A 25,058-nucleotide genomic window follows, 5' to 3' on the forward strand; every position below is an offset into this window, starting at 1 on the left:
ATAAGGATATGGAAAGAGAAATTAGTGTGGTTTTAATGATGCTTCTCAATTATATTAATTCCTTCTCAATTATATGCTAGAAAATCATGTAATGATCAATCATAACTAAGTGGGTCAATTTTGTTAAAAGCAAAGAACCGAAAACTGCCTGGGATTTCTCTCCCAGGCAGGGAATGCTTTCTCAGTATTGATGCCATGATTTCCAACATTTTGTCCTTTTTTTTTTTTCTTTTGGTGTCCCAGAGATTGTATAGCTCCATGCATTGATTCGGTGCAGATTATTCAAGGGGACGCACCTTCTGGTGTGTTCTTAAATGATCGATTTTAGGAAAAGGTACACACAAAAATTGAAAATCTGAGAACTGATTCTTTAATCATGCGCTTGAAAAATCTTTGTATATGGCCAAAATACAAGAACTCTAATTGAAGACCCTTGCCTTAGAGCAGTGGTTAAGCTTTCAGTGTAAAGAGCCAGATAGTAAATTCGTTCAGCTCTGCGGGCCACATGGTCTTTGTTGCAACTACGCCACTCTACTATGGAGCATGGAAGCCCTAGAGAGTATGTAAAGGAGTGGGTGTGGCTGTGTTCCAATAAAACTTTATTTATGGGCATCAAAATCTGCATCTCATAAAATGTTCACATGTCAGGAAATATTATTTTTCTTTTTTTTTTTCAACCATTCAAAAAAAAAATGGGAAAACCATTCTTAGCTCACAGATCGTATAAAAACAGCTGCTGGGCCATAGTTTGCCAACACTTGATCTGGACCCTGCACATAGTAGGTGCACAATAAGTATTTACTAAATAAATGGCAGTAATGATTTTCAGTGATAAAAGCTGATATTTATTGACTCGCAATGTGCCAACATAGTGCTGAATGTACAGTACTATGTACCATGTACACTACAGTAATCTCATTTAATGCCCCCAACAGCCCATGAGGGAGGTACTATTATCACTCACATTGTGCTGAGAAGGATGTGTTTCCCAACTTGCCTGGTGTAAGAATCACCTTGAAAATGTGTTAAAATGCCCACAGCCACAGCTCAGCTCTAGAAATTCCAATACAGTGCATCTGGGCGGGGGCCTGATAATTTGTATTTGAAATCTAACACCTCTGGGGATTTTTCTGATCCAGTCAGTTAAGAAATTTTTTTTTAAAGATTTTATTTATTTATTTATTTATTTATTTATTTATTTATTTATTTGAGAGGGAGACTGAGAGAGAGAAAGCACAAGACGGGGGAGGGTCAGAGGGAGAAGCAGACTCCCCACCGAGCAGAGAGCCCGATGCAGGAATCGATCCCAGAACTCCAGGATCATGACCTCAGCCCAAGGCAGATGCTTAACCGACTGAGCCACCCAGGTGCCCTAGTAAGTTAAGAAATACCAAGGTATAGAACCAGAGGCTCAGAGAAGGTAAGAGACCTGCCCAAGGTCACACAGCTGTTAGCCATAAGAGGTTTAAACCTACAGCCAGCATCAAATCACCTGCCCTTGTTCTTTTTTTTTTTAAGAGTTTATTTATTTATTTGATAGAGACAGAGAGCACGAGGGGGGAGAAGGAGGGAAGAGGGGGGAGGGAGAGGGAGAAGCAGACTCCCCGCAGAACAGGGAGCCCGATAAGGGACTTGATCCCAAGACCCTGGGATCATGACCTGAACCAAAGGCAGATGCTTAACCAACTGAGCCACCTTGTTCTAACCAGCATGTTTTCATGAGTCGTGACTTTCGGCCAACTTGATAAAGGGCTTGTTTGCAGGAATTCATTTCCCTTCTGCCCACGAATCTTTGTGGGCTACTAAGCGGGACTGGGTAGGCTTTCCTGGGGTGCCTGCCGAACCCACCCCCACATGTGAATGACAGATCTAATTTTGTGGCACCTTAGCTTACGGTATAACCTTGGGAATTCAAAGTATCTTTTTATGAGCCTGGGCACCCCAAAATGCTTCCGTTTTGTGTTCACCATTATTCCGCCATGCTCAATCCAGCAGAGCTGGTGTGCACAAGGCGGTTAGCATTTACTTTTACATGGGTTCTTTTGAGAAGACCCAAGAACCCAGGGGTTGTGTCCTGAAACATGGTCACTGCCGGAATCCTAGCTACTAATGCTTTTTTTTTTTTTAATTCATCCTTTTTTGTTTGGGCTTCAGAAGAATTCTCCTCTGAGCCATAAAACGAAATACTTGCAACTGAAATTTCTCTTCGATTCATTAGCCGGCATTGGATCTTCTGGAAAGATTTCAGTAGAGAATAAAAACTGCAATAAAAACTATAGTCATTTTCTCCTCCACCACTCCTGGTTCTTTCACCTTTCTCTAGGTCAGAGGTTATCTGAGGCAGTCTGATGAACCAGATTCAGCCCCCTGGATCTGTCCACCAGGGGACTTCCTGATCTTACACGTGAACTGCAGGTTCAAGGAGCTCAGGCTGCAGAGGGTGGACTCTTGTTTAAACTGACCCTTCACTCTTTAAAATGCTCCTTCACTACCTAGTTCTGTGCTTTCAGCAGGCTGGAGAGACAGGGGTCATGGGACCTATGCACGGTCACTCTGCTGGTGACTGGCACTTGAGCCCAGCCAGCTCCGTCCATACCTTGTTACTTCCTTCCCCAGCATTGAGTGTCTCACTAGTGGGTAACGCACAGAGGCAAGAATACCTTTTGCACTCTGGTTTAGCTTTCTAATTTTGCTTGGTGCCTCTGACTTCATCCTGTCATGAAAGCAAAACAGGGCCCCCCCAATAAGTCCCCAAATGAGAGAACATAAGCTTCAAGGAAGGTTACAGTTTAATATTAAATTATTGGGAGCCAACAGGGTCACATTGCTGTTGTCCTGGGCTGTGGGTACTTTTCCCTGCATAAGCCCCCCTTCCTACACACACACACACACACACACACACACACACATACACACACTTAAAATTATATTTTACAACCATGTGGGTACAAAGATGGGTAATCCAGGCTGGATCATATTAAATTTTTTTTCTTTTGATTTCAAAAGAAATGAAAGCACTTTCCTGGACTCTGAGCATGATGCCCACTGAGCCTAATGGAAAATGGGGCTGGGAGATTATAATCAACATGAGATGTGCAAGAGAAGATTCATTCTACAGGGAGAAGAGATAGGTTGGGCAGACAGATATTTACTTATCTTTGTTTTGCCCTAGTTTATTTTTTTCCAAAAACTTTCCTTTTTTTATTTTTTTATTCTTTATTTAAATTCAGTTTAGGGCACCTGGGTGGCTCAGTCGATTAGGCCTCTGCCTTCAGCTCAGGTCATGATCCCAAAGTCCTAGGGTCAAGCCCTGCTTTGGACTCCCTACTCAGCGGGGAGCCTGCTTCTCCCTCTCCCTCTGCCCCTCCCTCCCCACTGCTCATGCTCACTCTCTCTCTCTTTCAAATAAATAAATAAAATCTTTTAAACAAATAAATAAGTAAATAAAAATAAATTAATTAAATTTAGTTAACATATACTGTATTATTAGCTTCAGAGGTAGAATTCAGTAATTCGTCAGTTGTATAAAACACCCAGTGCTCATTATATCAAGTGCCCTCCTCAATGCCCATCACCCAGCTACCCCTCCCCCCACCTACATCCCCTCCAGCAACCCTCAGTTTGTTTCCTACACTTAGGAGCCTCTTATGCTTTGTCTCCCTCTCTGATTTCATCTTATTTTATTTTTCCTTCCCTTTACCTATATCCGTCTGTTTTGTTTCTTAAATTCCACATACGAGTGAAATCATATGGTATTTGTCTTTCTCTGACTGACTTATTTTACTTGGCATGATACCCTCTAGTTCCATCCACATCCTTGCAAATGGCAAGATTTCATTCTTTTTGATGGCTGAGTAATATTCCATTATATATATATCACTTCTTATATATAATATATATAATAATATTCCATTTTACTTCTTTTTTATCCATTCATCTGTTGGTGGACATCTGGGCTCTTTCCATAGTTTGGCTACTGTGGACATTGCTGCTATAAACATTGGGGTGCAGGTGCCCCTTCAAATCACTATGTTTGTATCTTTTAGATAAATACCTAGTAGTGCAGTTGCTGGGTCATATGGTAGCTCTATTTTTAACTTTTTGAGAAACCTCCATACTGTTTTACAGAGTGGCTGCACCAGCTTGCATTCCCACCAACAGTGTAAGGGGGTTCCCCTTTCTCCGCATCCTGGCAACATCTGTTGTTTCCTGAGTTGCTAATTTTAGCCATCCTGACTGGTGTCAGGTGGTCTCTCATTGTGGTTTTCACTTGTATTTCCCTGACGCTGAGTGATGTTGAACATTTTTCCATGTGTCTGTTGGCCATTTGTATGTCTTCTTGGGAGAAATGTCTATTCATGTCTTCTGCCCATTTCTTGACTGGATTTTTTGGTTTTTGGGTGTTGAGTTTGATAAGTTCTTTATAGATCTTAGATACCAGAGCTTGAGGTTTTAAATAGATGATCAGGGAAAGCCTCCCGAGAAGTTAAGATTGAACAAAGACTGGAATGAGGGAGGGAGGGAGCCATGTGGATATTAAGAGGAAGAGAATTCCAAAGGGAAAAGCCAGTGGAAAAACCCTAAATGAGAAATGTGCCTTTGGTTTTTGAGGTTGATGTGGCTGGAGAAGAGAGAGCAGGAAAGAGGAGCAGGTAGACCATGAGGTTGATGAGAGAATTATTCTCTATGTTTTATGCATATCTGATGTATATTTTAATACTCATTAAAACAATAGTAGCAGTTGCATTCATTCAGCAAATACCAGTTGCCACAGGGGCATACATAAGATGTTGGTGTCGCGATGCAGGCAGGATCCTTGCCCTCTGGGAGTTCACGGTCTAGTAAGGCAGATAAGCAAATACACATTTGCCACAGCACATCAGTGCTCTAGCAGGGGACATGGAAGCACGACAAGGAAGCCGTGTGACCCAGATTTGGACCGCCAGGTGAGGCTGCCTGTGGAAAGTCAAAGTGATGAATAGGCATCACAGCTGAAAAGCAGGAACCAAGAAATGGGGGTGAGTGTTCTAAGGTGGACAGGAACATATAAAGGTCTGGAAAGAGAGAGGTCATTTGTAATTGGAGCATTTTTCCAGAAGGAAAAAGGGGGGAAAAAAGAGAAAAAAGATTGGTGTTCCTCATGGTATGTAAGGCTCCTGGGAAGGTTGTTTATTTCGGGAGAAAAAAGTGCCCCATTTATACTATCTATCTATATATCTATATCTATATCTATATCTATATAGATATAGATATGATCATCTTGTTCCTCATCCAAACTGGGACACCTCTGGGAGTAAAGAGGCACTAGTGATAATAATGCTGGGAGAGCAGGTGTGAATCAGCTTCCAACCTGCTGTGATTACTGATGGATGGGAGCCAGAAGCTGTAAAATAATGACTAGAGCTTCACCCTAGCGGTGGAATGCAGCGTTACAACCCAAGGCAAAGATGAGAGAGGGCCACATTCCACCCGTTAGTTTTCCAAGAAACAGTCTTTATCAGTCTGCTTATACTTCACCTTGTGACTGTATTCCTGTTTTCAACGTTAACAGAATTGTAGGTACCCACCCTTGCCCATTGGCGTCATGGTGGGTGGAATGTGCTTCCCTACCCCACTGATTCTGGGCAAAGCCATGTGATTGCTTTGGCTAATTGAATACTCATGGACCTGATGGGAAAAGGGGCTTTCAGTGTGCCTGTATGATGTAGCTTATGCTCTTGTTCTCAAGGGACCTGTCATGAGAAGAACAATGCCCCATGTGGCTGATGGCCCAAGGAGAAATGAGCAGACCAATGGAACTGACCTCAAGCCAACCCTCAGCCTAGAGCCAAACCCAGCAGAGCCCCAATGAACTCACAGACCTATAAAAAAGAAAATAAATATTCCTTGTAGAAAGCCACTGAGATTTTGAGGTTGCTTGTTACACAGCAAAAGCTGACTAACACAGGAGACTATGAGGGAAACCTTCAGCTTGCGATTGCCTATGGAATTGCCATATCCAGTATTCGGTGTCTATTTGAATGAATGAAATGATGTTTTCCCTACAATACTACTTAAAAATCACTTTCAACACAAGTGTGATGAGAAAGTACAATTCGGATGCAAATACAGCAGGTCTCTCCTCCCATCTTGTCTTGCCTCTTTTTTCCTCCCTCCCTCCCTTCCTTCCTTTTTTTTTTTTTTTTTTTAATTTCTGGTCAGTTTCCTTTCATGGGAAAAGACAACCTGCCCATAGGACTCCCCACCCAATCTACATAGCATCTGTTGATCTCCATAGGACATCTTTTGTTAGAGGCAGCACTTTCCCAGGTGGCTCTGAGACTCGGCGCCTCCCAGGAGAAGATACACGAAAGGAATGAATGCTGGAGTGGTCTCCACTTTTATGAGACTTTAGACCTTCCCACAGAACATCTATTCATTTTGAGCTAACTCTCAATTACCAGTGTCTTCAGAAAGACAGAGTTCAGATTAATTTAAAAGATGGGTATGTTGGAGGCTCAATGAGAATTTAAATTTTTTTTAGTATTAAATTTCTTACAAGTTAGCAAACCTGCAATCATCTTCACAGAGAGTGCCTTTCTACCTAATCCGGTGTGAAAAGCATGGACACACCCAAATTACCTATAAGCAAATTACCTATAAGTGAGTCAGGAAGTCATACAGAGACCTCTCCTGCCTGGCTTGCACAGCAGGCCCATGGAGCACTGCAGCAGTTGGCAGTAGAGGGTACTGGTTAAGAACAAGGGCCCTGGAGTCAGAAAGAATTGGGTTCAAATCCCAGTTCCGCATCTTCTCAGAGATAAGACCCAACAGGTTGACCTCACCTCTCTGAACCTGTTTCTTTTTCTGTATAGTGAGAACAATAACAGTACCTAACCTAGAGTCTTATAAAGTAGGATTAGATAAAATAATACATGGGAAGTACCTGGCACATAGTAGGCAGTCAATTGATGTAGCCGTATCCAATGGCAACACCAATGATCTGCTCTCTCAGTGCGTCTGTAACCTTGGTGAAGCCATCAAGAGCTCGCACTCATCATTAGTAGGGCTGCTCAGCAGCCAACTCCTTCCTGGGCGGAGGGCATGTCATTGTGCTCTCCTGAGTGGAAGGCAGTGCCCTACCTGCCATTTTACTAGCTGGTGAACATCAGCTACTCCCACCACTTCACCACTTCCTTGCAGCTGGAGGACAAGCACGTGACCTAGGCTTGGCCAGTCAGATGCTCCGGCCCAAGACCGGACAAGGAGCACAAACCACAGGGACGGATCCAAGTTCATTCACAGTGACAGCATTTCAGCAGAGGCCTGAACAGTGCATGATGGTTGCAGCAGGGGCTCACTCTGGGGGCAGTGGGCTGCAGCTTAGGGGTTCCCAGCATCAGTACCAGAGTTGTCTCCCTGCAGCATCCAAAGCAGATAGTCCCCCACAGGGTATGTCCTTCATGGTTACACCTGTCTGGCCGGCCTCCCTCTCTGCCCGTCACCTGAGCCGGGCTCTCCGAGCCCCCAAGGCACTTGGCTGACTCACATGATGCCCATAAGTTTCTGTCCTGATTCAAATGGCCAACAGTTTCTCTTACGTATCATCAACAAACCCCAATTGATACATTCCCAAAGAGAGAAGCTTTGATTGGATCCCTTATCACTGACCAAAACTAAGGGCTCCAGTGGACAGAATTTGAGGCCATACCAACATAGAAGTCTTACACTAAGCCAGCTCAGATGTTTTCACTCTAACAGTGTAAACCCTGGCACTTTTATGCAGAAAGAGGCCCCCCCCCACCATTGCCATGGGAACTCTCCTCCCTTCTGAGAGCTGCAGGGGAACCAGCTTCAGGGCTGGCCCTTGATTTCATCATAGAAGGGGAACTTTTTAAAGTAAACATGTCCCAATAATTTTTTTTTTTTTTTGCAAGTAGGGGAAGGCGCAGAGAGAGAGGGAGAGAGAGAGAATCTCAAGCAGACTCTGCACCGAGCCTGACACAGGGCTCGATCCCAGGACCCTGAGATCATGACCTGAGCCGAAGGCAGACGCTTAACTAACTGAGCCACCCAGGCACCCCAAAACTAGTTCCTTCTTAGAGGGACTTTTAATCCAAGGCTTAAATGCTTGTAAGACCCAGGTGACAACAAAAATGTGGGAAGGTATGTGCAGTGAAAGCTAGGTCACCAGACATCAGGAGATCAGAAGCTGGAACTGCAGTTTATTAGGTCTGGGAATTCTTAGGTATTTTCTCTGCCATAGACGAGACTCAGATATTCCACATTTATCTGTTTGTTTCACTGTCTTTTCGAGACTCTGCACCTCGCCCTCTATTCTATATGTTTCACATACACCATGGCGTCTACCTAGGGTTTTTGCTTTTTCCTGATTTCAGGTGAGGGGAACCCCTCTCTGGTCTTTCTCTACAGCTCAATCAGATATTGTCAACACTCTTTTGGTTACAAGTAATAGGAAACACATAAAAACTAGCAGAAGTAAGAACACTTCCTGAACAGACACTAGGTAGTTTCCAGAATCTGAGAAAGAAACACAGGGGTCAGAGCCGCTCCAGGGACCTGGGGACCTGGGGACCTGGGGACCTACACCAGGGATGTGGTCTTGTGTGTGTGTCTTCTTCCACAATCATGCCCATCACGGCAGGCCTTTGCTTGGCTTTATTCTTTCCTCCTGCAGATGGGTTTTCTGTACATGGCAGAAGGATATGGTCACAGGCAACTCCAGCTTAACGCCATCCCAATTCAGCCAACCCAGAGGGCAGTCCTTCTCTTTGCTTTGTATAAATAGCCCAGGAATGGTTCTCCACCGAGGCACATGCCCAGTGCTAGAGCAGCTCTGTGGTCTGGGGGGTACAGTGAGCTAGGACGAGTCCATCCTGCCCACTGGCCATCGGTAGCTTTCTAGAACTAGCTGTCAGTTCAAGACCTCTTGGGGAACTTCCTGGGAGTCATCTGAAACCGGCTCCATACTGGAAGAAAGAGTCAGGCCACTCCAGATTGGTAGGTGGTAGGTTTCATAAGCAAGGGAACTTACACATGACACTTGTCTTGGGCAGCTACAAGATGAATAGATCTCCGCACCCTCCCACCAAATCTTAAAAGCTTAATTTTTAAATTTTTTTAAAGATTTATTTATTTATTAGAGGTGGGGAGGGGCAGAGGGAGAGGACAGTCTTAAGCCGACTCCGAACTTAGCATGGAGCCTGCCGCGGGACTTGATCTCCTGACCCCGAGATCACAACCTGAGATGAAACCAAGAATCAGACACTTAACCAACTGCACCATCCGAGTGCCCCTTAAACATCTACATGGAGGCCTTAACTGGTTCAGTCATGTACCATCCAGATGGTCTAAGCACCAGATCACTATCTCAAGACTATGTCCTTGGGGCAGCTTCTGGGAGCCGGAAAGGCAAGCAGAACCCATATTTTAAGGGTTGGGGAGAGAGCGAGGAGCTTCCAATTGCTGGGGTCCAGCTCACAGGTCAACCAGTGGTCACATCCTCTCAATGACCTCCCCCAACACTGCCAGTCCCACCACAACTAGCTCCCCAAAGGAAGGAGGGTAGTGTGGTTATACAAAACCATGAAGGTTCACTGCTCCCTCTGCTAACTACCTCCTTCCCTGAGCATTTTCTAGATGATCCTTGGGGATCCACTCCAGCCCATATGCTCCAAATGGGGCTGACACACTCCCTTCATAGGGGAGAGCACGGTCCCATGCTTGGCCAATCAAAGTACTCCATGACCTTGGTCAAAGAGACTGGGCTAAAGCAAGGGTCAGCAAATTCTTTCTAAAGCAACAGAAATGGTTGTTAATTTCAACAGAAATCTTTGAGAGTAAATATTTCAGATGTAGGGGGTCATCCAGTGTCTGTTATAGTTCTAGCACAAAAACAGCCCTAGACTTATAAACATCAACAAATGAACCTGTGTTCCCACAAATCCTATTTACAGAAACAGGCAGTGGCCCGATTTGGCCCGTAGACCATAGTTTGTCACCTCCTGGTGGAAAAGATGGGCGTATGATCCAAGACAAGCCAACCACACCTAACCAGGGCAGAAGTGAGTCTCCAGGTCCAGCCAAGGGGAGGGGATTAGCCAAGAGCAAGCACACTGGGAGGTGGGACTTTTTAGGAGCCATGTCAGAAGCCCATGAGAGAAGTGCCTGAGAGCAAACCAGCACACAGCAAAGATGTGCTGAGAGGAGCAGAGGAAGACCAAGCCGGCATGATATTTGAGCCCCTGGATGAAGCCAGAGCTGAAATAAAAATGTACTCCCAACCTTCAGTTCTTTGGCACAAATTATTGTTTTTTTCCTAAGGAAAAAAAAGGAAGGGTGTTTTCTTACTTGCAAGCATACAGTCCTGATGAATAGACCCTCCATTACAGAAACTGAGTCAAAGGAAGCCTTGGGTATCTCTAGTAATTGATAGAAAAAGTCATTTTTCATCGACTGCTCCCACTCTGCCAAGTAATGCCCTGAGCATGCTACAACTAATGTCTTGTCAACCCTTATGGCAGCCTAAACAGTAGACAATGCAATAATGCTCTTTTAAGAAAACCAAGGCCCAGAAACATTAAATCACTTGGGGGCACCTCAGTGGCTCAATCAGTTAAGCATCTGACTTCAGCTCAGGTGATGATCTTGGGGTCCTGGAATCAAGCCTCGTGTGGGGCTCCCCACTCAGTGGGGAGTCTGCTTGTCCCTCTGCCCCTCCCCCGACTTGTGTACATGCTCTCTCTCTCTCTCATATAAATAAAATCTAAAAAAAATTCCAAAAAACAAAAATATGTAAATATATATTAAGCCATTTGTTCCAAGCTATAGAGCTATGACTTGGCCAGTTCTGTCTTATATAGAAGTTTATATTTTTGAATATTCTTTAGGCTACATCATTCCTCATGAGTGTCTCTGGTGAAAAGATCATACATTTTAGTTTCTTGTAGATTCTTTATAAGCCCAGCACCTCAAATTAAATACATTTACCATACTGATTGCTTGATTGATTGATTGATTGATTTAGCAGTCCGTAAGCTTGTCAGGCATGCACACTTCTTGTAGGTCCAGGACTTTCCTTACAACTTTGAGAGAAAGGTAGCATGGATATTTATTGTGTCCACTTCTCAGGTGATAAAACTGAGGCCCAAAAGTTGTGGATTCACCCCCAATCCACAATGCACACTGCCAGACAGGTGATGCCAAGATTCACCATCACATTCAACTTCCCCATTCCATTTGCAGCCTAGGACTTATGCCCCTAACAGAACAGGGAGAGAGGAGTTGGGGGGACTCACACCTTTGCCATATGGCAATTGGTTTGGCATCAAGCAGAAATGAGCATAGCAGGAATAGGGCTCTGTCAAAAACTGTTCACTGTACCCCAACAGCCAATGTGTTCTTTTTAGGACTAGAATCACCGGTGTTTTTGTGAGCTCTTTCATGAATAATTCATACATTCACAATGTCCACATAGCAAAACAAAACAATATAGGATGCTATACACTGAGATGTCTCTTTCCCAGCCTGTGTTCCCTTCCTGGTCCGTACGGATAACTGCTTTTCTTTCTTTCTTTCTTTTTCTTTCTTTCTTTCTTTTTTCCTTTCTTCCTTCCTTTCTTCCTTTCTTTCTTTCTTTCTTTCTTTCTTTCTTTCTTTCTTTCTTTCTTTCTTTCTTTCTTTCTTCTTTCTTTCTTTCTTTCTTTTTCTTCTTTCTTTTTTGTTTTCTTTTGGTCTTATTAGGGTTTCCCCAAAAGCAGGCCCCGAGACAAGGATTAGAGAACAAGTAGCTTATTTGCAGGTGATCCCAGGAAACACCGACAGCGGGATGGGTGGAGAAGTGAGCCAGAGGAGGGAAGGAGCTGAAACAGAGTGTGTTACCAGCAGGGTTGCCACTTCGGGCATCGGGCACTTACTCCTGCTGGGAACCCCTGGGAGGCAGGAAGGAACTGACGCCTCAGAGTTACCCATTTGTGGGGCAAGGGCGCTGAGGTATTTATCCACCAACTCCCAGCACTTGCTGATTGAGAGCCACTCCTGAGGTGGCAAGAAGAGATGAATAGCCCACGTCTTTCAGACTGCTGCACAGGTGGGCAAAGGGGACGCTGGCAAACAGAGAAAACCCTCAGGTAAAATAGCGCAAGTACTGACCGCTGGAAGTCAGTCCGGCGTGCACCAAGGTGACAAGGGCGAGGGGATATGGGTGGGCGCCCACAGCAACTGCCACACTCTATAGGCTTCCAGTGTCTCTTTATATAAGCATAAGCAAATACGAATATACTCTTCCATTTTCCCCTTCCCTTTTGCTTCCCTTGCTTTTTTCATTTAATATATTCAGAAAATCTTACCAAATGAGTACATAGATTCCTCATTCTTTTTTTTTTTTTAACGGAGGCGAAGTATACCATTGTGTGGCTTTACCACAGTTTATTCAGCAAGTGACCTGTAGACAAACACGTCAGAGAGTGCTGCAGTGAATAGACTTGTAGGCCGGTCGTTTTATTTTATTTTATTTTATTTTATTTCATTTCATTTTATTTTATTTTTATTTTATCGAGAGAAGTTGCTTGCGAGCAGTGGGTGGAGGGGCAGAGGGAGAGGGAGGGAGAATCTTTTTTTTTTTTTACAATACGTCATTAGTTTTTTTTTAATTTTTTATTGTTATGTTAATCACCATATATTACATCATTTGTTTTGGTGTAGTGTTCCATGATTCATTGTTTGTGCATAACACCCAGTGCTCCATGCAGAATGTGCCCTCTTTAATACCCATCACCAGGCCAACCCATCCCCCTACCCCCTCCCCTCTAGAACCCTCAGTTTGTTTTTCAGAGTCCATCATTGCTCCTGGTTCGTCTCCACCTCTGACTTACTCCCCTTCATTCTTCCTCTCCTGCTATCTTCTTCTTTTTCTTTTTTCTTAAAATATGTTGCGTTATTTGTTTCAGAGGTACAGATCTGTGATTCAACAGTCTTGCACAACTCACAGTGCTCACCATAGCTCATACCCTCCCCAATGTCTATCACCCAGCCACCCCATCCCTCCCACCCCCCACCACTCCAGCAACCCTCAGTTTGTTTCCTGAGATTAAGAATTCCTCATATCAGTGAGGTCATAGGATACATGTCTTTCTCTGATTGACTTATTTCACTCAGCATAACACCCTCCAGTTCCATCCACGTCGTTGCAAATGGCAAGATCTCATTCCTTTTGATGGCTGCATAATATTCCATTGTGTATATATACCACTTCTTCTTTATCCATTCATCTGTCGATGGACATCTTGGCTCTTTCCACAGTTTGGCTATTGTGGACATTGCTGCTATAAACATTGGGGTGCACGTACCCCTTCGGGTGAGGGAGGGAGAATCTTAATCAGGCTCCACACTCAGCACAGAGTCCCACACAGGGCTCGATCTCACAACCCTGAGATCAAGACCTGAGCCAAAACCAAGAGTCGGTCACTTAACCAACTGAGCCACCCAGGTGCCCCACAGTCCCTTTTAATACTCAGGAAAACCATTTGAGGTCGGTAGATTTATTATCCTCATTTTACAGATGAGTCTGAGGCTCAAGAGGTTAAGAGACTTGCTCAAAGCACACATCTGCGGAGAGCTGGACTCGGGTGAGATACTCCATGTGGAATGTGCCCGAACCCAGCCCCTACCTAGCACGCAGTGAGCGTCTGTGAGTGTTCACTGTTATCGTTGTCAGAGTCAGTACCTTTCCAGCATTGCTGCCTCTCAGGTGAGGAGAGGTGCAGTAAGTAACCCTCACCTTCGTCAAACGGAGCCTGGAATCTGCCTCTGAATGTGTCCTTGCTGCCATACGCGGCCCTTGCGTCTCCTTCCCACCCTCCTCCTCTGCCTCCCTGCCAGTATTCTGCCCACCTCCAGCCAGACGGAGGTTCCTCAAAAGGGCCATCCCTTTACCTCCTGGTCTTGGCACAAGCTGTTCCTTCTGCCTGAAAGCCTCTTAAGCCTCTCCACCTCACTTCTCCACCTGCCCAAGACTGACTCATCCTATACACCCGGGGTTACGAACCCGCCTGTTGCAGGCTTTCCCCGACCACCGTGCGAACCTTTCTCACACGGCGTATTGTACCTGCCTGTTGACTTAGATTCCCTCCTCATTACCCTGCGACTTCCTTCTAGGCTTGCCGTTGCATTCCTCGAGGTGAGCAACCTCACAACCAGGTGGAACCCAATTAATGTTTGCTAAACAGATGAATGGCTCCGGAGCAAGAGCCCTAGTAGACAGTGTCAGAGTCAGGGAGACTGCGGTCCAAGACACGGAAACACTCAAAGGATCTGCGGGTGACCCTTGGTCCGGGTGATTCCAGTGTTGCCAGAAAGGGATCGGAAATTCACGTTTTTCAGGAGCAGGTAAGGCAACTGACAAGCCCTGGTCTGCCACACCCTGCCCCAGGTCTAAAAGCTTAGATTCTTCGTCTGGGACCACATTCCTTTAGAGTTCGGGAACTACCAAACCTGTAGGAGCCAGCAGGTGGACTGGAGGCTGTTTTCTCTATAAATAAAGGGCCCTGATCCACTGTGTCACCCACAGGGTACCCTCCTCCAGGAATTCATCTCATTGGTTCATATTCTAATCCGTGAAGGGGAGGGGCTGGGTGTGGGAGCAGAAAGGAAAGAAGAGGAAGTGAGGATCGGGGTAGTGGTTATTAACATCTTCAACGAAAACCGTGCCCTAGTGACTTTTTAACGAGTTCCCCCTTTTTTTTTTTTCATTTTCATTTTAAAAGTCACATATGCTGACGGGAATGTAAATTGATACGGTCACGTCGGAAAAAGTTCGGCAGCTCCTCAGAATGTTGAGGGTGAACCTGTGATACCATCCAGCTAGTCCTCCCCCACGCTGCACGTCTCACCCTTACCGCACATGAGGGTCCCGGGGGATCTTGTTAAAAATGCAGATTCTGGGCGTGGAGCAGCTTACACACAAGAACCACGAAAGCTGTGTAAGAATGTTCCCAGCGACGTTGCTCATAATTACCAAAGCGGAAACCACCCTTTGGCAGCGAAGGTGTAAAATGTGGTAAATTCATGTGGAGCTTATGTGAGAGTGAAAATCCGGTGCAGGGACACCTGGGTGGCTCAGTCAGTTAAGCCTCTGCCTTCGGCTCAGGTCATGATCCCAGAGTCCTGGGATCGAGTCCCACGTCAGGCTCTTTGCTCAGTGTGGAGCCTGCTTCTCCCTCTGCCCCTCCCCCCAACTCCTACGCACGTGTGTGCACGCTCTCTCTCTGACAAAGTCTTAAATAAATAAATAAATAAATAAATAAATAAATAAATAGAAGTTGGACCTTTAAAAAAAAAAGAAAAGAAAATCCAGTGCAGCTGCCTGCAACACCATGTCGCATCTGACAAACTTAAAGAAGCAATGGAAGAAATATTAGCCATGCAGTTCCAAAAGCCTGAAAACTAAACAACATTATTTAGGTGACAAAACTACTGTTTTTTTTTTTATTGAAGTATCATTGATGCACAGTGACAAAACTATTTTTAAATAAGAATTACACAAAATTGGAGCTAGTGGAAGAAGGTGGCAGAAGGCAGGAGAAGCTAATGGATGGGAACATGTAAAGAGTTGCTTTGGTACTAGGAATGTTCTAGACCTTAAGTTGCTGGTGGCTACAAGGGTGTTTGTTTTAGTCCATAAATTGTACATTTGTGTTTTATACACTCTTGTGGGTGTGCCAGATTTTATGATTTAAAATTTTTTAACTTGAGATTTTTAACTTAAGAGATTGCCAAAAAGTGTATATCACTATGTCATTCAGACAACTGCTGTTCTGTCTCCAGGAATAATTCATGTTACCAGTTCCCGTCTCATCTGCACTCACGTGTGTCTGTATGTCCGTGTGTTAAAGTTAATTGAGAGATGCTGCTATATCTTATGTTTTTACTATGCAATTGTGTGTATGTATATATGTATGTATGTATGTAAAACACATATATACACACACAGTAGCATAATTTGTATACTGTTCTGTCCTTTGAATATTTCACTTAACATATGTTGAAGAATATTCCATATCAGTGCACAAGGAAATACATCATTCTCCATTATGGTCATACAGAATGTATTCCATTGTATGACAGAACCATAATTTAGTTAATTATTTTAACTATTGCTTTTTAACTATTTAACTTTTTAACGGTCAAGCAGTGTGGGAATCCATTCCCTATTTTTTTTAAAAGGAGATAATACTAAGGATCATGTCTTCTTAAACAGACACGGAACACAGGCTCTCCAGTCCTTCCTCCCTCAAGCTACTACCCGGCCACCATCTTGCTTAACACATAGCCAGTGTGTAGCCTTCCAGTACCTTTTACTTTCCATTGAAAGCATATATGGATTTGAATAGATGTTTAATTCTATCTCTGTGGAACTTGCTTTTTCTTCAGTGCAGTGTATCTGGAACTCTAGCCATGCGTGTGTTCATAAATCTGGTGATTACTTTTATTTGCTGCCTGGTAGTCCATGGTATGGCTAAACCTTAGTTTAACCTAGCCAGTCCCCTGTTGTTGGGCAGTTAGGTTATTTCTCAATGGCTTTTTTTTTTTTTTTTTTTTTACTATGACGGTGGTGTTGCCACAAACATCCTTGGACACGCTCCCTTGTGTGCATGAGCAGACATTTCTCTGGAGAATAGATGGAAAGCAGAATTGATAGATCACTGGCACTTTAAAAAGGTATTGCCAAATTGCTCTCTGAAGCAGCGATAAACATTCACGCTCCCACCAGCAATGCATTAGAAGACCAAACTCCCTGTGCTCTTGCTAACGGTAGATGTTACCAGCATTCTTAATTTTTATTGATCTGATAGGGAGAAAAAAGAGAGGAATTTATGGTTATTTAATATTCATCCCATCATAATTAGTGAGGCTGAATACCTCTTCATAGGTTGGTTGCCCAGAATCTGCTTTTAACAACATCACCAGATCATTCTTCTGCACATTAAGGTCTGAGAAGCACTGAAATCACAATCTGCTCCTTAACAAGGTCCCCAGGTGATCTGCACTCATGTTAGATTTTGAGACACACTGGAGTCAGAATCTGCATTTAACAAGGTCCCCAAGTGATTCTCATGAGCAGTAAGTGTGAGAAGTGCAGCGTGGGGGAGGAATAGCTGGATCATAACATGTGTGCACCTTTGCTAATATGTGTGCATTTAATCTTCCCTGTTCAGACAAGATAAAAATGGTATTTCAATTTATTTTAACTTGCATTTCTTTCATCATAAGTGAGCTTGGACTTTTTTTTTCAACTTTTTACAAGACATATTTTTTTTTCTGGGAACCAACTAGTCACTGATGCTTCTTACTTTGCTTCAAACACGCCAAAGCTGATCTTCTCAGAGCCTTTGCTTGTTACCTCCCTCAGAAATGCTCTCTCTCTGGTTCTTTCCATGGCTGCCTATTACATCAGGTTTTAGCCCAAAGGTCACTTCTAGCCAAACTCAGCTACCCTCCCCCGTACCACTCAGTCACTCTTGGTTCATGCCACCCCACGTCATCTTGATCATGGCGCTCATCCTTATCTGAAATGACCTCATGCACTCATTCATTCATTCATTCTCTGGCTGCCCTGCTGGGTCTTGTTTGTCTTGCATATCACTCTGTACCCCACACCTGGAACAGAGCCAGGCAATAGTGTGAGCTCAAAAAATTACCGGTTGAACAAATAAATTCCTGGCAGAGAAAGAAGTCAGATTTGCTCCTGTCTGCCTTTACACCCTCTTTGGGAATCATTTATACTTGGATAAACATTTATTCATTCATTCATTCCTATATCCATAGTGGAGAAAGGTAGTGGAAAGGACAGAAGTCAGATGAGCAATGCCTTTTTCTCTTAGGAAAGCAATTACTTGAGCAGTATTAAATGAGTCCCTTTGAATTCCTCATTTAATATTCATATATTGGGGTGCCTGGGTGGCTCAATCAGTTAAGGATCCAACTCTTGAGTTCTGCTCAGGTCATGAGCTCAGGGTTGTGAGACCGAGCCCCATGTTGGGCTCTGTGCTGAGCGTGGAGCCTGCCTAAGATTCTTGCTCTACCTCGCCCCTCCCCAACCCCCCCACCTCGTGCTCTCTCTCTCTCTCTCTAAAAAAATAATACACATACATTGAAACTGGTATGAAAGCATAGAAAATCTGCAACTCAGAAGGGTTGGGTGAAGTCAACACAGATGTGTTTGCTTCCAGTTTATTTCCATGGACAACAATATCTGTGCCTAGTTAATTGGAACCACCAATTCTGGATTAGTGTGAGCTATTATTATACATGATAACTATTGTAGTAAACTAATACATTTACTCTGTTATTATAGTCATGGTTAACACGTAGGGAGTACGGCTCGCCACTAGACATTATTCTTTGTCCTTTGCATAGAGAAATCTATTCATCCCTGTAACCGGCCCAGTTATATTAGCATTGCCATTTTATTGATGAGAAAACTGGAGTGCACAGCAGCTTTCCCAAGGCCACACGGTCACAAAGCCAGGATTCCAACTCACATTGGCTCTAGAGTAATGTTATTTACATTTTACTGCTTCTAAATCTTTATAATGCTTTATAAAGAGATCTAGAGGGATGAGGAGAATCTTGTATAATTTAGAGGTGCACTGTTTATCTCTTGGCAAAAGACTTAAGTTATCAAAATTACAGAGATTTTCCATCTTTCCTTTAAAAAGTGACAAGCGTTGAAAATTTGACTTTCTCTTGAAGGGGACTACCTAACAATCATTAAAAAAAAAAAAATCAGGATGAAGATGATATATAAAGAATGAGAAAGTAGCTCATTTCTAGAGAAACATCCTGTGGTGAAAATATTTTGAAATGCATGTTTGGCCACGGTTTCCTTGTTCTGTGATTTTGTTGCTGAAGGAAGATGAAAAGGTGTCACCTGGAAAAACCTCATTCTGCGTGTTTAAACTTAGCAACAGAATTTTCTGATCTGTTTAAACCTTGTTCAAACGGTGGGTTTGAAATCCATCTGGTAAAGATGTAGTGATGCGCCCTCTTCAGTTTAATTGGCAAAAGCCCCAAGTTGATTATCAGGGAAGATGAAAATTTACAAGCTGGATTTCAAAAAACAAATAGTCAACTTGTATAATTGGTGAATGGGATTGGAGGAGAATTGTGACTTATCATAGCCAATGAATGATACCCTGCTTTCACTTAGATCTCTAATCTAAGAGTTATATATGTGATTTTTTTTTTAAGTAAGCTCTATGCCCAACGTGGGGCTTGAACTGACAGCCCCTAGATCAAGAGGTGCATGCTCTATCGACGGAGCCAGCCAGGCGCCCCTATATTTTTTTTTCAATTTTTCAGTTATGACCCTTGAAGTCAAGCCATTAAAACCAAACATGGTAATGAATTTAATTTACAGCCATAACTTTGAATAGATACATTAAAAAGTATTACAACAATGCCTTCGAAAAATGAAACAAATTTAATCAGTTGCTGTCCTTTTGTGAAAAACAAATTTTGCTTTGTTTTTTGTTGAAACCATACATGCAGGGAAAATGCAAATCAAGACCATAGTGAAATATCATTGTATATTAATTCGACATCTGGTAATACTGAGTATAGGAAAGGATGTGGCTCCACAGTATTTCTTACTTTGTTGGCGGAAGTGTCAATTGGTGCTACCACTTTGGCGTAATCTCTTAAACAGTCACCTACAATCCAAAAATGTGTACATTCACTTAACCTCTGACACTTTTTAGAAGGGTCATAGATCATACCCACACAATTCAGAAAGACTGGGATACAACCCAAGTGCCCATCAACAGGAGGGCAGATGTATAAACTGTGCTATTTGCACACCATAGAATATTACACATCAGTCAGGTGAATGACAAGTGACAGCGATTTGGATGATTTTAGCAATATAGTAAATGAGGGGAGATTCCTAGAAAATTACATACCCTTTTTAAGTTCTTTAAAAATTAAAATTGTGTTTTTTAAGATTACACGTAGATGCAAAAGAGCTTGCTGCAAAGATAAAGCAAAGGAATGAAGTATGTGGGGTTTAGGTTGATGGCTGTATCAGAGAGATGTAGGTTATGGTTATGCTCCCAGTTTTGGGTGGTGGGTTCCCTGGTATTTATTATATCCTAAGAAGCCTGGGAACAAACAAGCAGCCAAACAAACATAAGCCAGCAAAGGATCAGTAATGACCAGGTGTCATGTACCAAGGATTAATCCAATTGTGTGCACCTGAGCTGACAAAATGTTGTCTAAATATTAATTATATAAACACCTGTACACACCTCACGCAGTATAAAGGGGTATCAGATATCTCCCATCCTTCTGGCTGGGTTTGCTTCCCGAGGCAACCACTGTATGTGTGTAGCTACCTCCTGGAGAAAAGTTTAAAAGTTGCTTTAAAAAAGGGGGGGGAGGCTCTAAGCTTTAACCTTGGATCGCTTGGCTGGTTCAGTGGGTAGAGCCTGCAACTCTTGATCCCCGGGCGGTGAGTTCAAGCCCCACGTTGGGGGTAGGAATTACTTTTCTAAAAAGTTGTAAGTAAATACATAAATATATAAATAAATAATTTAACCTTGAGTGACATCACCTGGCATTACACAGCCATCCCTAAAATCCATTCACCATGTGAAAATCAGCGGGAAGTTGGAGAAAAACAACTCAGTTTTTGAGAAATGTAAAAATCGTCTTCTTGCAGGCCCTGCCCTAGGATTTGCTAACGGTAACCCCACAAAAGGCGAGTTACAGGCGGCTGTTGAACCCCAAGGGGCGGCCCAAGCCACAGCGCCAACTGTCAGCAGGGGGCGCTGTTAAATACACCGACTCCCAGGCCTCTGTCCCCAAGGATTCAGAGCCGAACCTGGGTCTTTTCTAGCAAGGGCCCCCACGTGATTCGCAGGTTTGGGCAAGCTTTGGGCATAGCCCCGCCTTAAGCAACTCCCCAATTTGTAGAAAGTAAACACCAGAGGGATGTAGGTGGCTTCCTTGCTCCCTGTTGGATGTCGTTCACCTGGTGCAAGGAGGGGTTTTCCCCCCGCCTTGGGTCTCATCAAGGTTCCAGCCAGTCTGAGCATGAAAGCCAATTAGCTAACCCCCCCACACACCACGCCCCAGTCACCTGCTGGGCGGGCCCACGCCCCTGTTGGCCCTGAGGCTTCTCGCGCGTGTGGTCTTAGACCTGGAGCGCTCGAGTCACCGCGCGAGGGATGGGGTGGGGCTTGGGGGAGCCGTATAGAAATACAGATTACTGGGCTCTGCCGCCTGAAGCCAAAACTTTCGGAATCTGCATTTTTAATGGGCTCCTCAGTAAAGTGGTTCATCTGCAGTTGGAGACTCTCTGGGCTCATTTAAATTTTAAATGCGAAGATGCTGGAGGTCGTGCTTCTCAACTTTGGCTGCACATCAGAATAACCTGGGGAGCTTAAAAAAAAAACCAATGCCCAGGTTTCCGCCCAGACTAATTAAGTCAGATTCTAAAAACACGGCTTGTGCGGCAGCAGCGGAATCACCTGGGAGCTCGTTAGAAATACCGAAGCTCAGGCCCCACCCCAGACCCACTGAGTCAGAATCTGCATTTTAACGAGATCCCCAGTGATTCGAGCTTACATGAAAGTTGGAGGAGAGCTGTGCTTCTGAAATTTTAATGGGCAAACGAATCACCTGGGGATCTCGTTAAAATGCAGACACCGTTTCTCAAACTTTAATGTGCATGCGAATCACCTGGGGAGCTTGTTAAAATGCAGATTCTGATTCAGCGGGTCTGGGGTGGAGCCCGAGAGTCTGCATTTCTAACGAGCTCTCAGGTGGTGTGGGCTGCAGGGGCGCTGACTACGCTTCCCCCCGACCCCCGAGGTCTTGGCTCCGGGCCAATCAGCCGTCAGGGTTCTTGATAAATCGTCCTGCTCGGCTGAGGAGCAGAATTGCCAGGACATGCGCGCTCCAGCCGGGGAAGCGGAGGGGTAATTTCTGAACTCCGGGAAGCGGTTGTGGGAGGCAGGCCACTCGCCGCGATTCGTCGGGGCCCGCGCTCCTCTCGCCATGTCGCGGCGCAAGCAGGCTAAACCTCAGCACCTCAACTCCAAGGAGCCGCCGCCCGGGCGCCGCGAGTTCGCGGAGGCTGGCCCGGGGGCGGCGGGGGGCCCGGGTGAGTAGCGCTGCGGACGCACAGTCTGGGGGCTGCCGGCAGTTTCTCGAACGGTCCCGGGACCTGCGCGGGTGCGGGGCTCCGGGCGTGGAAGGGCGGGGTGAAGCCTCCAACTCTAGGGCTGGGGCTGGGACCTCGGCGCCCCAGCCCTGCGCCTTTGTAAGTTACACCTCCTTGTAAATTCCCTCTCTGCGGGTAAGCTATGCGGCTGCCCCGAGCGCTAGTAAATCGCGGTTCCTCTCCCAAACACGCTGGGAAGATGCTCCGAGACCCCTTCGGGGGGCCCTCTTCGGGGCGCGCCGGCGCCCGGGTCCCTGACCTCCTTGGTGCTGGCCTGCGGTGGCGCGCCTGGAAGGTGGGCGTTCTGAGACCCGCGTCCGGGACTAGGGGGGGATGTCTGAGTTTCCGCCCGGCCCTGGAGCTAGGTGCTGTCGAGGGCAACGGCGATGAACAAGCATACAGGATTCCAGTCCTTCTCGAGTTTATGGCCGAGTGGGCTCGAGAAAGACGGCCCTCGAGACAGAATGGGGAGGCGTAAGGTGCGTTAGGGGTGAGCGGCGGAAGCAGACCTCACGGAGCTGGGAAGGGAGAGATGTGAGGGCGAGGGGGCATTTCACATGCGTTGTCCAGGGAGGGCCTCGCGGAGGTGGGTATCATCGAGTAAAAAAAAAACCCGAAGGTTGTGAGAGGCTTGGAGATGTCTGGGGGGAGAGCGTTCCAAGCAGAGCGAACAGCAAGTGCGGAGGTCGAGGACGTCAGCAAGGTTGCAGCATTGGCGGGGGGTTGGGGGGAGGCACATGGGGTCGGACAGATGATGGGTGCCCTAGGCACTCCAGCAAGGACTTTGCCTTTTACTTTAGGACCCTTTTACTTTAAATGAGGCTTTGGAGGGACGGTTGTGTCGAGCAAACCACTGCCATGGTCGGACTTTGCGGACTGACTTGGCCGCCAAGTGGCTGGTGGAGGGGGTCCGGGTGACGCGCAGAGGCCCCGGACTACCCTAAGTCCTCAGGGCAGTATTTCTCACCTTGTGGTCAGTGGAGCCTCTGTTTCTGAAGAGCCTGCAGGTGGGCAGCTTTGCTAACTCGCTAAATTCCTCAGTCTACCCTTAGGCACCGCCCCCATTGGAATCTCTGGGGCGAGGTGGGGTTGGGGAATCTGCATCTCTAAGGCGCTTCCCTTCTGATTATCTTGCCCTCAGATAACTTAAATTCCCACTCGATCTCCTCTCCACCCCCGCGGTTAACTGATAACCTCCTAGTTCCGAGTGAACTTTTTTCTCCCTCTCCCTTGCGTTCCTTCGGCCCAGAAAGGAAGCTGGGGGATCTCAGGTCTCTTCTAAGGATAAGCCTCAGACTTCCAGCAGTGCCAAGTCAGTCTGCAGGGCTTTGGTGACCACAGGCCCAAGGAGAGTAGTGGAGGGGAGAAGTGTAATGAAGCTACTTTGGAAATAATAGTACATAAAACTAAAATTGGGCTGGATGGAACTACCTTTTAACCAAAAGACCATAACTACCTTTGTGCCCAAAGACTATAATGGACACAGGTTGCAAAGGGAGGGTCTCCCTGGAGGGTGGTCCCCCGCTGATCCTCCATAAAGGAGGAACTGGAGAGTGTTATTGGGAGTGTTGAATCTTGGGGGGAAGCAATTATAAAAGACAATAACCTGAATGACCCCTGGCTGTTGTGTGGGGGCCCTGGGCTCCTTTTGTTCTCGCATAGCTGCTGTGAAGATGGCTCCTTTGGAGACGCCCTCTGTTTAGAAGGCTTAGGGTGTTCTGCATTGTGAGGTACTCGGGGTGCCCCCTGTGGGAGCAGGGCACAATCAGAATTAAGCTCCAGCCACTCTGTAGAGAAAAAGCAACGTTCCAACTGATGTGGTTTTTCCTCCTGCATTTTGGGTCTGTCCAGCTGAACAAAGGCCCACCTTCTTTTTGAGGTTTGTTTAGGCTTCCCCCACCCCACAGTTAGCAGGGGTGGGCCACCATTAATTTGCAAATGGCTTTGCTACTCAAATAGGTTTTGGAAGAAATAAAATGGAACCAGTCAATTGGTAGACTTCAGTCATGACCAGTTAAAAAAAAAACCACCTGAGGGTAACCTTATGAAAGGAAGTGGTTTTTCATAAGATTAAAAAACGCCCACTGTACTAAACTGGGTTCTATCATGTGGCTCACCCCCACTTTCAGACTAGAGGGTCTCTGTCCCAGCTGTACCATTTTCAGGAGAGAGTGGGCTTCCAGACTGGCTTGGTTTCCTGGATGTTTAAAAGGAAGGAAGTCTCCTTGGGAGGCCCTTCATGCCACTCCACATTCTACCTGGGTGACCCTTTCTAGCATTAGTTTTGTTTTAAGACTTTGAGAGCGACAGTGGGGGGCAGAGGGAGAGGAAGAAGCAGATTCCCCCCTGAGCAGGGAGATCATGACCTGAGCTGAAGGCAGATGCTTAACCAACTGAGTCACCCAGGTGCCCCTGGATAGCCTTTTTTTTTTTTTTTTTTTTTTGGCTTTAACACATCAATTTCTTCTGCCTGTTCCCAAGTTTTCATGGCACAATACATTTCCCTCCCTTGCAGAATCTGGTGGCTCACGTCTACCCATCAATGAACAAAATCAATGTTTATATGGTGTTAACTTATGTACCAGGTCCTCTTACATATACTAAAGGATTTAATCTTCACCTAACCTAGGAGAGAAGAGCCATGATCCCCATTTTAGATGTGGAAATTGAGGAACAGGGAAGTTGAGTAACTTCTCCAGGGTCACACAGCTAATAAATGATAGAACTGAAATTTGAAACTTAGCCCTGGCTTTCCAGTCAGCTCTCTAAACCACTGTGCCTTACAACTTCTCACTTAGATTTCACTTTTCAATCTTTCTTGGTTTCTCTGGGATTA

General features: G+C 45.2%; 1 protein-coding gene across 1 annotated transcript in view; it reads left to right on the forward strand.

The window, feature by feature from the left end:
* The window catches only part of ZFP64 (ZFP64 zinc finger protein), an 80,323-nt gene that overhangs the window by 39,195 nt on the left and 16,070 nt on the right, over nt 1–25,058 (forward strand). The window lies entirely within an intron of this gene.

The sequence above is a fragment of the Callorhinus ursinus genome, unplaced genomic scaffold, assembly GCF_003265705.2.
Source record: "Callorhinus ursinus isolate GAN/ISIS: 27379988/994484 unplaced genomic scaffold, GSC_fseal_2.0 scaffold53, whole genome shotgun sequence".
NCBI lineage: Eukaryota > Metazoa > Chordata > Mammalia > Carnivora > Otariidae > Callorhinus > Callorhinus ursinus.